Below are 14,595 nucleotides of genomic sequence, written 5' to 3'. Positions count from 1 at the left end.
CGCTAACGTGATATTAAACTTTGATGATGATTTGTATAAATATCCGTTTTCACAATAGCTAATATTAATTGAAAGAGATCGCTCATCGTTATTGTTTTAGGTGTTTAACGTTATATGCGTTTACACGCTCCCAATTAGTCTTACGTTACATGAAATGGTATGCTAAAATGATATGTATTTTATATTTAATCTTTTCTTTTAATCAGGCTGTCTAGTTGAGATTAAAATATATTTTTAGACACCCTAGATTACGTAAAGACACGTACAGGTGCAAAGCCAGGAATACATAAGACACGGTAGAGGACAGAAAAAACAGGTGTACCGTCAAATATGTGACCCATTTACTATGTAAGAGCACTGTATTTATTGTGTTAATTTATTATTCACTGGTAACACAGCATGCAGTGTTCTCATTTCTTATTTCTGTTTCTGTCTCCAGATGCCTACTCAAAAACAATACATCACATGCAAGGAAACGATTGGTGTGGCCAGCAAAATGTGTAAGCAGTACGGGGCCAAGCAGCCTTACAAAAAAGAATTTGAAAATCAAAAGAAGAAATTTGGCCATGATTGGAAACACACACAAAAAAACTGCAGCATCAACAAAATGTATGATGCAACAAATTTACTGGTAGGTTAATTTTTTCTTAAACACCTGATTCTAATGATGGGCTCGTTATCAAGCAGCTGAAGCTTGTCACAGGTTTGAAAATCATATAATCTATATATGTAATAATATGTTGCTGAGGATATTTGATCTACATCATCAAATAAAGCACTGTGTGTGTGTGTGTGTGTGTGTGTGTGTGTGTGTGTGTGTGTGTGTGTGTGTGTGTGTGTGTGTGAGTGAGTGAGTGAGTGAGTGAGTGATTGAGTGAGTCTGTGTGTGTGTGTGTGTGTGCGTGCGTGCGTGCGCGTGCGGCATTTGTGCGTCATACATAAAACATCATTCTTAATGCTTGCATTGGCTAATAATAACATATATATAACTGGGGAGTAATAATATGTTAGTATTAATATTCTACATGGCTCCTGTTTTGAAATAATGAACTTTGAACCTTGACCTCAGGGCCTGTTTGAGGGCTTATAATTCTGCAATAAAAAGAAATACAGAAATGGGACCAACTGTTATAGAGAGCATTTGACCCCAGCTATAACATGAGTACAATCAACAATTTTGGGTTTTGTCAATTATGGGTCAAATTAATTTTCACCTATGTAATAATTTGATTTTAAAAATCTGATTACATCAATGTGTTAACTATGCCCTTAAACTCCTCAATGTATTCTCATTTCAACATTTACAACTTCCAATTCTATGAAAAATACAACCTTAATTAAAGAACTACAACTTCAACGAGCCGCGCAATAACGCTAAGTACTACTTCCTGCCATAGTTGTAGTTTTCTGTAGTTCTTCCGGTTTGTAAATAAATGGGTTCACAAAAAAAAAAAAAAAAAAAAAAAAATATATATATATATATATATATATATATATATATATATATATATATATATATATATATATATATATTACATATATCATATATCTAGAACAGCTGGATTAGTATTTAGATTACATAAAGATGATCTATGTCAACAAAAAGTAAAGATGTATTCTTGAAATAGGTATGCAGTTTTTTTTTCCAGTAAATAATGTGCCGTATACTTTAAATATTGAATATAGCCTAACTCCCGTTTTCTCTTCATATATATGGTCTTTATGTTAAGAAACAGTTCAGATGCTAGGTGTTTGAACAATATTTATTAATTTTTAAGTAAATTAGGGTTTGCATGCAGCGGACTGGCTCCGTCTCTCTATAGCCACTTCCGGCTTCCGCAGCGTGCGTGGCAACCACCATAGCAACAATAGAAAACGATGCATCTGCGCATTCCAACTATTTGTTCGCTTTGTAATAACTCATAAATAATATATCATAAACATTCACTAGACAAAGCTGTAGATTAGACATTTATTTGTGAGGCTTAATTCTTCATGTCTACGTTGTTATTACATACAAAATACAATATTTTTAAAGATTATCTCCAGACATGTTAGATGTATGAAAATAGCTCGTTTGTAATAACAGTAATGTTTGAATGAGCCACCGGTATACTGGATGAACCAGAACACCATGGCACAACAATTTGTGACACGAATAATGTTACATTTCAAAACGCTATGTTTTTATATTCTATGTACTCACATTAGAATATGCCACTCTCATGCAAAATAAAACACATCCCACTGTGATATACTGTAAAACTTACAGAATCTTTAAAATATTTAAACAAATAATTGGTCACACTGTCCAGCACTAGGCACTATATAAATGCAGCCATTTACTGAACTTCCACGAGTAACAAGTACAGCACTCTGCCCGAAACTGAGCACAACTTTCGTCACCTGTTATGTTAACTTTATACAACAGTTAGTTTCCAGCTTACACAAAGTATCAAGCTATTGCACAGACAAATGGCTATGTGTTGCTTAGCCACAGTCCAGTTCCAGTCTGGTGCTTTGTAGAAAGGATGTATAAAAGCAATATCACACGAGAGGGAGTGATGTTGTGCTGAACATCATCACAGCTGTGAATATGTAAAAGGCACATGGCCTGCGGCCTTATGTCCACAACTGAATCACAGCCTCAAAGGCTTTACATTTCTTGCTCTGAAATATCTGGAGTGCTGTTGTCCTCCTGGTCACTGTCCTCTTCAACGTCCTCATTGTCTTCCTCCAACATGAAAAAGGAGGGTTCAGTGTCAAAATGGGTGTAAGTGCTGGTGACTGCGCTCGGTTTCTGCTGCAGAATGTGCAGCAGACAACAGAGCAGCCCCCTGTATCCCTCTTCTCTCAGCTCTCTGGGAGGTGCTAAAATAAAATGTAAAAAAAATAAATAATAATAATCAGATAGAAAATAAGGCAACTCTTTATGAACATTAAAATGCAGATTGTCTGCCCAGCTCTGAGACTGTACTACTAAATACCATACTATGTTTCGTGATATTCTCTTGAGTGTGACGAAGGAGGCTGTATACTTTGTCCAAGGCCTTTCTCAGGTACTGGCAAGGCTGGGTCATCTCCTTCACAATTATAACTTTTTCCTCTTCCATAGGCCTGACCAGCATAACCTGGTCTAAAAGTCGCCTAATCAGGCGAAGACTCACCATTGTTTTGGAAAAGAGAACAGATGGGACAACAGTAAAACACTAAAGCCCCTTTCACATATACACTGCAAACATAAAATGATCTAGACAATCAGTATGTGAAAACACAAATATTTGATCCAGTCAGACTGTACATCAAGTGGAATTTACCTGGACAGCTCCCAAGTATTACTACTATGAGCTTCATGTCTCTTTTGAAAAACAGGAATAAGCAAAATTGACCATAAAAAAATAGTATTGTAAAACATATAGCGAAATGTACCATAACACATACCAGTGGCTGCTGGACGTCACACACCCATTCCTCCGCGTCCTCCAGAGGGATGTTGAGCTCCTGCTTGAGACTCTCAAGATTAGCTCCTTCGATTTCTGCTCTCTGTTTAGTCCATTTAGAATGTTTAAAAAAAAAAACAAACATAGATAAGTCATGGTGTGATCCGTAAAAAGGTATGTTAACATAGGGCATTAGAGATAAGAGAATAAAGATGTTTTCACATTTGAAACCAGAATAATGTCAGAGAATCAGGTCCGGAGATAGTCCCGAGTTTCTCTTTCACACATGCAGCACACACTTAGATGTGTTCACACTTAATGTAACTACTTAGTTTGGTTTAGGCAAGGGGAGTGTGCAGCTGTATTCACACATGTGCACACTCTGGAATTACCCAGTCTTTGCACTATTAAGCTGGGAGGGTAAACTCCATTTGATGCCCAGTCCGACTGAATCCGATATTTGTGTACACACACAGCTGTACCAGGAAATGTTCAGATAGTTTCAGGTTTGCAGTGCATGTGTGACAGGGGCTTAAGATGTAGTACAACTATCTATTGGAATTTAATACACCAAAAGTATTTCATAGTATCAGACAAAATATGTTATTTAAAAAAAGGGGACAATATCAGTGAGTGAATCTCTAATCATGATTGAAAAACCTAAATGACAACATGCAAAACATTCAAGCACAAATTTATGAGGATATTCTTAAAGGTATGTCCTCAAAAGAGACTATGTGCCTCATGAAACAATTATTTCCTTGTTATAACAAAGGCTATTTTATGGTGAAAGAATGCAATACGTATATAAGAATGCTAATTGGATAGAAAGGACATTGAGTTATTTGCTGCAGTCATTTGATGTCAAAACACTTAATGGTGATTTTTGTGAGTTGTCATGATGACAACACACGCCAGTGGGGCCGTCAAGTGTGCCACAGCTAGTTGGGAGGATGTTCTTCAGAGGAAGGTGTGAGGAGAAGGGACTGTTAAACTTTTTGCAGCACAAAAACACAGCGATCCAGCAAGCCAGCAGCCAACCAGCATATGGCTCTGCCATGCCTCCACACCACACCAGTCACAGGACATGAGCTGAACAAAGTTGTCACTCCTTTAACCTGTGATGCCAGTATTCAAGCCCACAGAAAGTAACCATGAAATGACAAATGTTAACTTGCAGTAAAGACTTCTTACTTTGAAAAATATTTTTGCCAGGGTCTTGTGCAGAATCTCTGTCTTACTGTTGTTCCATCCCATGGCAAGCACAGTTATCATCTCTGCCCTGCCTGTAAAAAAAATATCCACACACACAAAACCCCCCAGCAAATATCAAAATTCAGAAAAGCCTACCCTCAGTCAAGCCTACCCTTTTCTGACTACACACCAACCAGCATCAGCTGTTTTACATTGCTGACAGCAATGTGGTGTTACAGTCTCTGCACCCAATTTTAATATAAATAATAAAATACAAAAATTGATGTAAAGGACAGTGAATTTAAAGACAGAAAAGTCATTTCCATAATGGCTTTGTTACTGCATGTGCATAAAAAAAATCACGTCCACTACTTAAGTCAGTTGCCTAAATTTCACATTTTTAAATGGAAACATAAAGGTCGTCTTTAAGCTATTTAAGCTATCAGATGTCAATATGTGTACCAAGACTTAGGACATCTTGAGGAATGTCATCTGTCAGCGACTCCTCCACTTCTGGGGGCTTCCTAGCGCCACACGGTTTAACTATAAACACAAAACATAATGCATGAAACATTACTGCTGACCAACTTGTGATTAACAGTAGAACTGTATTGTATTTTACTGACCAGATCGATTCTTCCTAAAGTGTTGAGCTATAATGTTCCCATTCTTGTCCCTCTTCCTCAAGGTAACTCTGGAAACCTTAGTCCCTTTCTGTTTTCTTTTCTTTTTCAGATGCCATTTTAGATGAGAGAGAGAGAGAGAGAGAGAGAGAGAGAGAGAGAGAGAGAGAGAGAGAGAGAGAGAGAGAGAGAGAGAGAGAGAAGAAACTAACAAACAGAAGACCAAACAAAGGCTACAGTCAAAGTAAAGACAAAGAGACAAAATGACAAAGCAAAAGCTCAGAAAATTAAATTAGTGTAACAGGGAGAAAGATTAAGAAAATGGCTCTTAAAAGAACCGTTGGATTTGTGATATATGAAGAGTTTTTTTAATAATAAAAAAAAATGAAGCAGGATTAGTTGCACTTCCATAAATGTTACTTATTGCCACTAAAAATAAAAATTTAGCAAAATGTAGAGTAAATTATCAAAAGAATAAAAAGAGAAATATAAACGTGTGCCTACAAAGGTTATGAGTACACTAACACTAACTGAAACTATCAGGGCTCTGTATTTGAGAAATGATTAAGTATCAAAATGCGCTCTCTAAGTTCTTACAGTGCATTTTCACCTGTTTATTACCAAAATAAATAGTTAACAGATGTCCTAATACTGACGCAAATACACAAAATCACATAAGGTAGCATTTTTTTGTCAAGATAGCATAAATAAAAAGCGTGTTAGCATGTGCGCTAACCTTAGCGCCTTATTGATAGTTAACATACGACCTCCGTGGCATTCCCAACTGAGTTGTAACTTAAACGTCAAACTAAACTAACTTACTAACACATGATTTGCAGACAATCACAGTGATAGCTCACGCACAGAACACAACATGACCACATAAATTGAGTACACAAACGGACTTACCAATGCTACGACGTCCAGTGAAACGTGAATGCCACGCCTCCTTCTGGCGCATCACATTTTGATTGGTGCCAAAGGTTAAAGGGTAGGCGATGACGACATACCCAACACACCGTTTATTGTAGTTATGTACACGACCGCTAAACTCGAAACGTGCCTATGGGTCGTAATAAGCTCCTTGATCAAACAACCTATGTGATCGTTTTTGGGTGGAGGACAGGCTGCTTACATTGGAATGAGTTGAAAGCCCCCTGCGTCGGGTTTGTACGTTTAAGGAGCGCTCCGATGAGCGCTCCGATGAGCGCCCCGATGAGCGCTCCGAAGAGCGCCCCGAAGAGCGCCCCGAAAATATTGGCGCGGACGGGCTTACATTGGAATGAGTTAAAACCCCCCTGCGTCGGATTTATACGTTTAAGGACTTCCCTGAGCTTCAAATAAGGACGTTTAAGGAGAGCCCAAAACTTCAAATATGGACGTTTAAGGATAGCCCTAAGCTTCAAATATCGCCGCGGACGGGCTTACATTGGAATGAGTTGAAAGCCCTCTGCGTCGGGTTTGTACGTAACTAACGCCAAAGGCCCTGACCGATCATCAGTTTTTGACGCGTTGGGAGTGAGACTGTGTTGACTTAAAATACTGAAAATAAAGGGATGGAACTGTCTCCACGTGCCTCTCATGGACTGTTCCTTTACTTGTGAAATACCAATGCTTTTTCAGGGCCTTCGGTGTCCAACACAAAAGACACACACATGCACGTGTGGTCCGGCTATCAAAACAAACTACGAAGAAACTTAGATTGTAGCACACACAGAGGGAGAACAACTTCATTCTGTGCTCAGGACGCCATTACTCCACTACATATTTATATAGAAAATAGTTGTTTGCTGCTATATTTCATGTTGTGAATGTTGAGTACAGTTTCTTTAAAAATAACTAAAGTATGGTTTTCATATAGGCCTATTTGTTTTTTATACAAGTTTGTAATCTTAAAGCATCAATGGTAAATGGACTTGTACAGCACCTTTCTAATCGTCTGACTACTCAAGTGCTCTTACACTACTTGTCACATTCACCCATTTATACTGATGGCAGAGGCTACCTGCCCATCAACCAATCTAATCATTCAAACCACATCCACACAATCAGAGGCACAGGGATCAATTTAGGGTTCAGTGTCTTGCCCAAGGACACTTTGACAGGAAGTTGGGACCTCTGAGCCACAGCCGCCAATCAATTGGTGAAGCTACACTATATTTAACATGAATATCAGATCTAATAATATGACATAAAATGCTCAGGGGAACAATATATATCAAGAAAGTAAATTGATATATTTCAGAATGACTGCTCATGTGGTGATGTGAATAAAAAAATATAGTTTAGGGAAATTTGGTAATATAAACAAGCCAGCTGTGTGCACCCACTAAACTTCTTAAAGTAGCTGTAATCAAACCCCCTCTTAAAAAGCTCAGTCTTGATCCAGAGGTTCTAGCCAACTATAGACCTATATCTAACCTTCCTTTTCTCTCTAAGATCCTCCAGAAAGTAGTCCCCAATCAGCTTAGGATTTAGAATGAATCATAGCACTGTGACAACATTGGTAAAAAACTAACGAATGACCTTGTAATAGCTGGCATGATGCTGGCAGACCCAACCATCACACATTGCATGCATGACTCAAGACATCATTTTCTGCATGGGCTGCTAGGCACTGCAAAAAAAAAAAAAAAACCAAAATCGACATGTGTTCTTTAAGATCAGAGCAATGATCCCACCAAATCTCATGAACATCAAAGAAATGTTATCCCAATAATAATTTCTTCAACAACATAGGTTTCCTCATCTTTCAATGACAGGGATCGTTTCAGCCTATGGCCTTAAATATATTGTTACTATTACAACTATTGTTGTGTTGTACTCCAGCACTAATGTAAGAAATCACACAGTTTCAAGCTTAACATTACAATTTACGTAGTCCCATGTTCACTTTCTGAACACATGGCCTGTGGACCTCTCAAAATGAATCTTTACACATTTTACTGCACACATCCTGTGTTATCAGGCCATGACCTTAAACAGGTCACTGACTAATGATGGTCTACATACTCATCCACAGCAACTGACAGTAACACCTGTGGTAGGAGCCAATTCAAAGCTTGGCACCTTTTTTTCTTTTCGCTGTTATTCCTTGACTGACTCTTCACTTTCACCCTGGTTTTTATCTTAACTGATGTTTCAGAAACATTGTCAACGGCTAGCTTTTTTAGCCGCAATCATCAGATTTGCTTTCGCACCTTGGGGCCCACTTAGTAACCACCCACTTTTCAATGTAAACCCTAATCAGCATTACCCAACCCTCCCACCCCCAGCACACACACACACACACACACACCGAGTCAAAACCATTTTCTCACCTGCTAATACCACAAAGAGGACGTTAGCCAACAGCAGCCCTGATACTCATCAAACCTGCAGCCTCACTAACCGCACTCTGTCTCTCTCTCTCACACACACACACACACACGCACACACACACGGACATACATGCACATACACAAACACAAATTCTATCACACATGTATATGCATGCACTCCTTACCTCTCACTTCCCCCATATTACACACATAAGCTATATGACTCCACATGTATGATACAACCCAATGGCCATAGGTAACCACAATTTGGATTAAAGAAATGTTTCAATGGCTAAAAAAAACAGCATAGTGTAATCAAGGTTAAGTGCAGGGTTGTTTTTTTTAACTTTAGGTTCATGTGTAGAAGAAGAGGCCAGTGTGAAAATGAGTCAAACGGAGACAGAAACCCAAAGAGTAAGGTGCTGAGGAAGCTCTGCTTTAATGCATTCGTAGCTTGAGGACACATTTGCTAGAGCCTGCTCTTAGGTGACACCACGGGGATAGTTTCTGGGATGATGTGAGGCTTCAGCCTGCAGAAGGAGCCCTGGATGAAAGGCATTGTGGGTACAGCTTGGGAGAGGGGTGCCCACTTTGCCTTTGTCATGCTTCACCTTTGTGCCCTGGTTACCTTCTTCTACAACTGTCTAGTGATGTGAAATGATCAAGAGATTGTCGACTCCTTACAAATTCTTCTTCTTGTAATCATTAGACTGGCTACCAGGCATAATGTAGCTTCAATCCAGGCTGTCCAGTGATTCTCCTTAAACTGCATGTCACCCAAGTAGACACCTTTAAGGGTGTATAAAAGCGGTGGTAAGGATGAAGTCAATGACCTCTGCAGAGTTCAGTGGCATGCTCGGCTGCTTTGCTGCTTCATGTATATGATATGTGATGCTCATTTAAATATTTACAGGATGGTCAGCTTCTGCTCTAATTGGCAAACCAGTGTGTACACACACACACAAACACACACACACACACACACACACACACACACACACACACACACACACACACACACACACACACACACACACAAACACACACACACAGTGTCTACGAGTGTATTGTTGGGTTGATTTCAAAGTGCCATTGTCTGGAGATCTCCTCAGCCATGAATGTTTGATTGATATATATTTTCAAAGGAAAAGTGTTTCCCTTCATAATTCAGTAGCAGGCCTGAGGACATGAGGAGGGGTGACTGGGAGGAGAAAACAGTATCCATTTACAAATCTTTATCATTTATGGACCTCCATACTCAAATGCCAGGTTTTGTTTCTCAAACCTATTTGTGTGTGTGTGTGTGTGTGTGTGTGTATGTGTGTTTGTGTGTGTGTGTGTGTGTGTGTGTGTCTCTGTGTGTGGATAGTTCTTCAGCTCAGATTGTCTCCACATGACATGATGATAGCTGAATGTGTGTGACTGTAAAAAGCTTGCACACAGCAACTATTGTTAAATCTCTTGCCGCTGCTTGTGCTAAGCCGACGTCTTGTGAGCTGAGACTCTTAAAACATGGACGTCGCTTCTCACTGCTTGGCCTGGCACTGTGCTGAGAGCAGACCATTTACAGGGTTATTATTATTTCAGGTAAATAACCACAGACATGATGTTTTAGACAGACAAGTGTCTGGAAAAGTAAGGCTATCCCTGCTTGGTTCAAATCAGACAATATAAAATATGAAAGCATGCAGAAACTTGGCTCTCTGTGAACTTGGTTGAAGACCAAAACCTGCTGCTACTACTACAATAAATACTCTGATTTATTAAAAAAGTGTTTTACTTATGTGATATACGTACATTTCAATGCGACAATCACTTGTCAATTCTTCAGCCATGAAGAATAATGAACATTCTTTAGGTTATTTTATTGAATCCCTTATCAGAGTAAAACGTTTATTGTTACAGTGTATAGGATAAGAAGAGATAACTACATGTATTATAATAAATTAATTAATCACCTTATTAAGTATTAATAAGGATATTAATTATTCCTTGTCTAAAAGGCACCACCACTGAATATAGACAGGTAATGTTGACTAAGCCTGATGGAAACCTAGTCACGTGCAAGAATTAAAATAATGCTTTTCAATCAGTCTCTCTTATCAATTAATTTATCAATTAATTGTATCAAATAATGTCTATCAATCTAAATCTGAAAACGTTTGTTTTCATAAAACAATGACCTCAAAACTTTTCCAAAACAGAATGGAAATCACATGTAACTGATGTCTCATGCTCGATTTGACCCAACGTTGTCACAGTTACACAGCATGCACCTTAATGGGCTGCAGCACCTGGACAGCCCAGACACATCAATCTATATCAGAGGGCTTTTAATGAGCTGCCTTATCCTATGGATGTGGATGGTTGTGGTGCAGTTCGCTCCTCCAGGCCAGCCTGCTGTGCCTAGAGCCTGGCCCTCCAGCCAGCTCACTGTTGGATTTCATATTCCTGCACCCACACAAACCTCTAGAAGACAAGTGTCCCCATAGCTAACACAGCCTGTCTGCTGCATGGGATATTTTGTGTGTGTGTGTGTGTGTGCGTGCGTGTGTGTGACGCTTGCCTGTCCATGAATGTATGTTCATTGGTGTATGGGGATCCTTTTGATGACCCAACTTGCCCTGTCTCCGCACAGACATTGATTTCCCACCTTGTCTGAAACCACAGTGTGTTGTATGTGGAAGTTTGTTGAGTTTTGTTAAGTACTGTCATTATTTTTTCATACTCTTTATTCATGCCTACATGCCTGGCCCTGCACAACAGAGTGTGTCAGTACTCAGGTATCCGTCCCCCATTGGTTTTTAATCATATTTGTGTTTTTCAAAACAGCACTCCTACCTGAGAAGCAGTAACAATTCAGGCAGAGACTGGTACTGCAACATGTGGAAGACGGGAGAACGTTCCATTTAAAAAAAAAAAAGAAAAAATCAGAAATTCAGATAAAGTTCTCACTGCTTAAATCAGCACCACAGTAAAGTTCTGTGTTGTGTTTGAGTGGTGTTTTTAAAGACAAAGTCGCTCTCACCAAACTATTTTTACCTTCTGTCCATTTCATGTTAATGAGAAACATGGCAGTGTGTGGTGAGAAGATGGGTCGATATCTGGATAGACTTAAAAATAACACTTTAACATGTGCTCTTTGGTGAATTATGTGTTGATTGAATTAGAGATGATGCTTGGACGGATTCTGAATAGATGGTGAATCTGCTTTTATCGGTACATTCGTTATTGGATCATAACATATTGGGTATGGAATTAATGCGCAGATGCTTCTGTTCAAACCCTCCTATGGATGTCAGTTTTTGAGCTAAAACAAAGGCCAAAATGTGTCCTGCAACAGACAAGGTAAGGCTTGTTTTTAGCTGATTGCCAGAAATGCTTTTGTAATTGATGCAGTTGTTGATCATTCTTGGCCCCTACCAGCTGGTTAAGAGGAGCAATAACAATACATCTATAGTGAAGAATCAGCAATCAATGACAATATGAAACAGCAAATAAGATATGTTGAAGTGTGCAACACTGGAACTAAGAAAGATCCTTGGGCATATAGTCATAAGTGTCTATAGGAAATATTTGGCTGAGGGGTCCAGTAGGATGAGATATTAGCTGTAGACAGACAGATCCTCTCCAGGAACCATCACCTTACCGTGGTGGAGAGGTTTGTGTGTCCCTGTGAACCTGAGGGCTGTGTTGTCTGGAGCCTGGTGCTCCTGGTGGGGTCTCCTATGGCAGAGTGGTCTAAGGCGAGTGGTCGGAATGAGAATGGTTCATAACGACAACATGGCAAAACGAGGGAGAGAAAGAGAGACCCTACCCTGCGGACGCCTGGGGATATGTCTGGAGCCAGGCCTAGACCAGACTCGTCGCCTAGTGTCTGTTGGCCGGGTTTGCCACGGAGCCTTACTGGGCACAACCCAAAAAGCTACGTGACACCTCCCCCTTCTCTGTCTGGTGGGCCCACTACTCCCAGGAGGAACCACTGCGGTCGGTTGCTCTGCTGCACAGCTGGCAGTGAAGGTCAGGGGACTCGACGGACTAGACCCTGGCTGCAGAGGCTGGCTCTGGGGACATGGAATGACAGGCAAGCACGCCTCTCCAGGTGTCTGGAGGAACGGCCTCCATGATCTAAATCCGAGCGGCTTCTGTGCTAGTCATGGGTTGTCTATAACAAACACCATGTTGGAACATAAGGATGCTCATAAGTGTACGTGGTACCAGACCACACTAGACTGAAGGTAGATGATCGATTTTGTATTCGTATCATCTGATCTGAGGCCACTTTTTTTAGACACTCAGGTAAAGAGAGGGTTGGAGCTGTCAACTGATCACCATCTGGTGATGAGTTGGGTCAGAGGATGGGGGAAGATTCTGGACAGACCAGGTAAGCCCAAGTGAGTAGTGCGGCTGAACTGAGAACGTCTGGAGGTGGCCCCGGTCCGAGAGATCTTCAACCCACACCTCCGGCGGAACTTTTCTGTCATCCCTGTGGAGGTTGGGGGCATTGAACTAGAGTGGGCAATGTTCAAAGCTTCCATTGCTGAAGCTGCGGCTGTGAGCTGTGGCCTCAATGACTTAAGTGCCTCAAGGGGCGGTAACCCTCGAACACCGTGGAGGACACCGGTGGTCAGGGATGCTGTCCGACTGAAGAAGGAGGCCTTCAGGGATATGTTATCCCAGAGGACTCCAGAGGCAGTTGCAATGTACCGACAGGCCAGAAGGGCTGCAGCCTCTGCTGTGTCAGAGGCAAAGCAGCGGGTTTGGGAGAAGTTCAGAGAAGTCAAGGAGAAGGACTTTCCTGCCGGACCAAGGTGCTTCTGAAAAACCAATCGACACCTCAGGAGGGGGAAACGGGGAACCGTCCAAACTGTTTACAATAAGAATGGGACGCTAGTGACCTCAACCGACGAGGTAATCGGGCGGTGGAAGGAGCAGTTCGAGGAACTACGGAATCCGACTAACACGCACTCTATTGTTAAGGCGAGGTGAAGGCTGATGGGGAATCATTGTCAATTTCCCTGGCAAAAGTAACTGGGTTAGGCATTTTATTTTCTCTCTTGTAAAGCATTTAGTTTTAAAAATGGCAATAGAAATAAAGATTATTGTTATCTATGTTCGTATTAATATTACTACCACTTGTATTCCTGAGAATGAGATATGCAGTTATGCATGTGGCACAGCAATGCTATGCGAGCATAGCTGGAGCCAATTTTTACTGTTATTTTTAAGTGTTTATTATCAAAAGAAAAAGCACTTCACGAAAACATTCACTACGGAATTAGTCCCAGAGCAGACAGCTGATTCAAACTGAAGTTTTCTCAGTGGTTAAAGCTAGCGCCCATGTAGAGAGACTAAAACTCCTCGCCGCAGCAGCTACTACAATGTTTGACTGTTCAATGCACACAAAGTTATCATGTTGTAAAAGTAATTATTGTCATAATGTGTGAGTCATATGGAGCTGTAATGAAGTGGTCAATATAGTCGTAATTTGGGGAAAACACCTTGATAAATACATCCACTCATTTTCTAAGAAGAGATCAAGGTAACCAAGTGTTTCAGATTTATCTTCAAGTGTTTTTTTTTGTTATATATTTATGAATACAATATCGGTAACCACAGTTCTGTGTGTGTGCTTTATTATTCAGCTCCCAGACTCCAACCTATCCTAGCCCCATTATTTTTACAATATTAATTCTAAATATTTAAACCTATGATGTCCTACACCCCCAGTGTAAGAAGTCCTTCATCCCAATGGCAGTCAAACTGTATAATAAAATAATGTAATACAGTTGTCTCTGCCACCATCCATCACTCACCACTTACTACAACACAGCAGCTTATTATCCTATTTTTATCCATATTTCTGTGCAATATGTATACTGAAATTATTATCTGTATACGACTGGTTGTGTATGTACTGTATGTGATATGTGTATAGTGTAAATATGTAATCTCTTATCTCTTATTTTTTATCATTGTTCTCTATTCTGTACTTTGCCTAGTTAAGTTTTTTCTACT

This window comes from Echiichthys vipera, assembly GCF_963691815.1.
Source record: "Echiichthys vipera genome assembly, chromosome: 12".
NCBI classification, from domain to species: Eukaryota; Metazoa; Chordata; class Actinopteri; order Perciformes; family Trachinidae; genus Echiichthys; species Echiichthys vipera.
Note: the sequence above shows the minus strand (reverse complement) of the source record.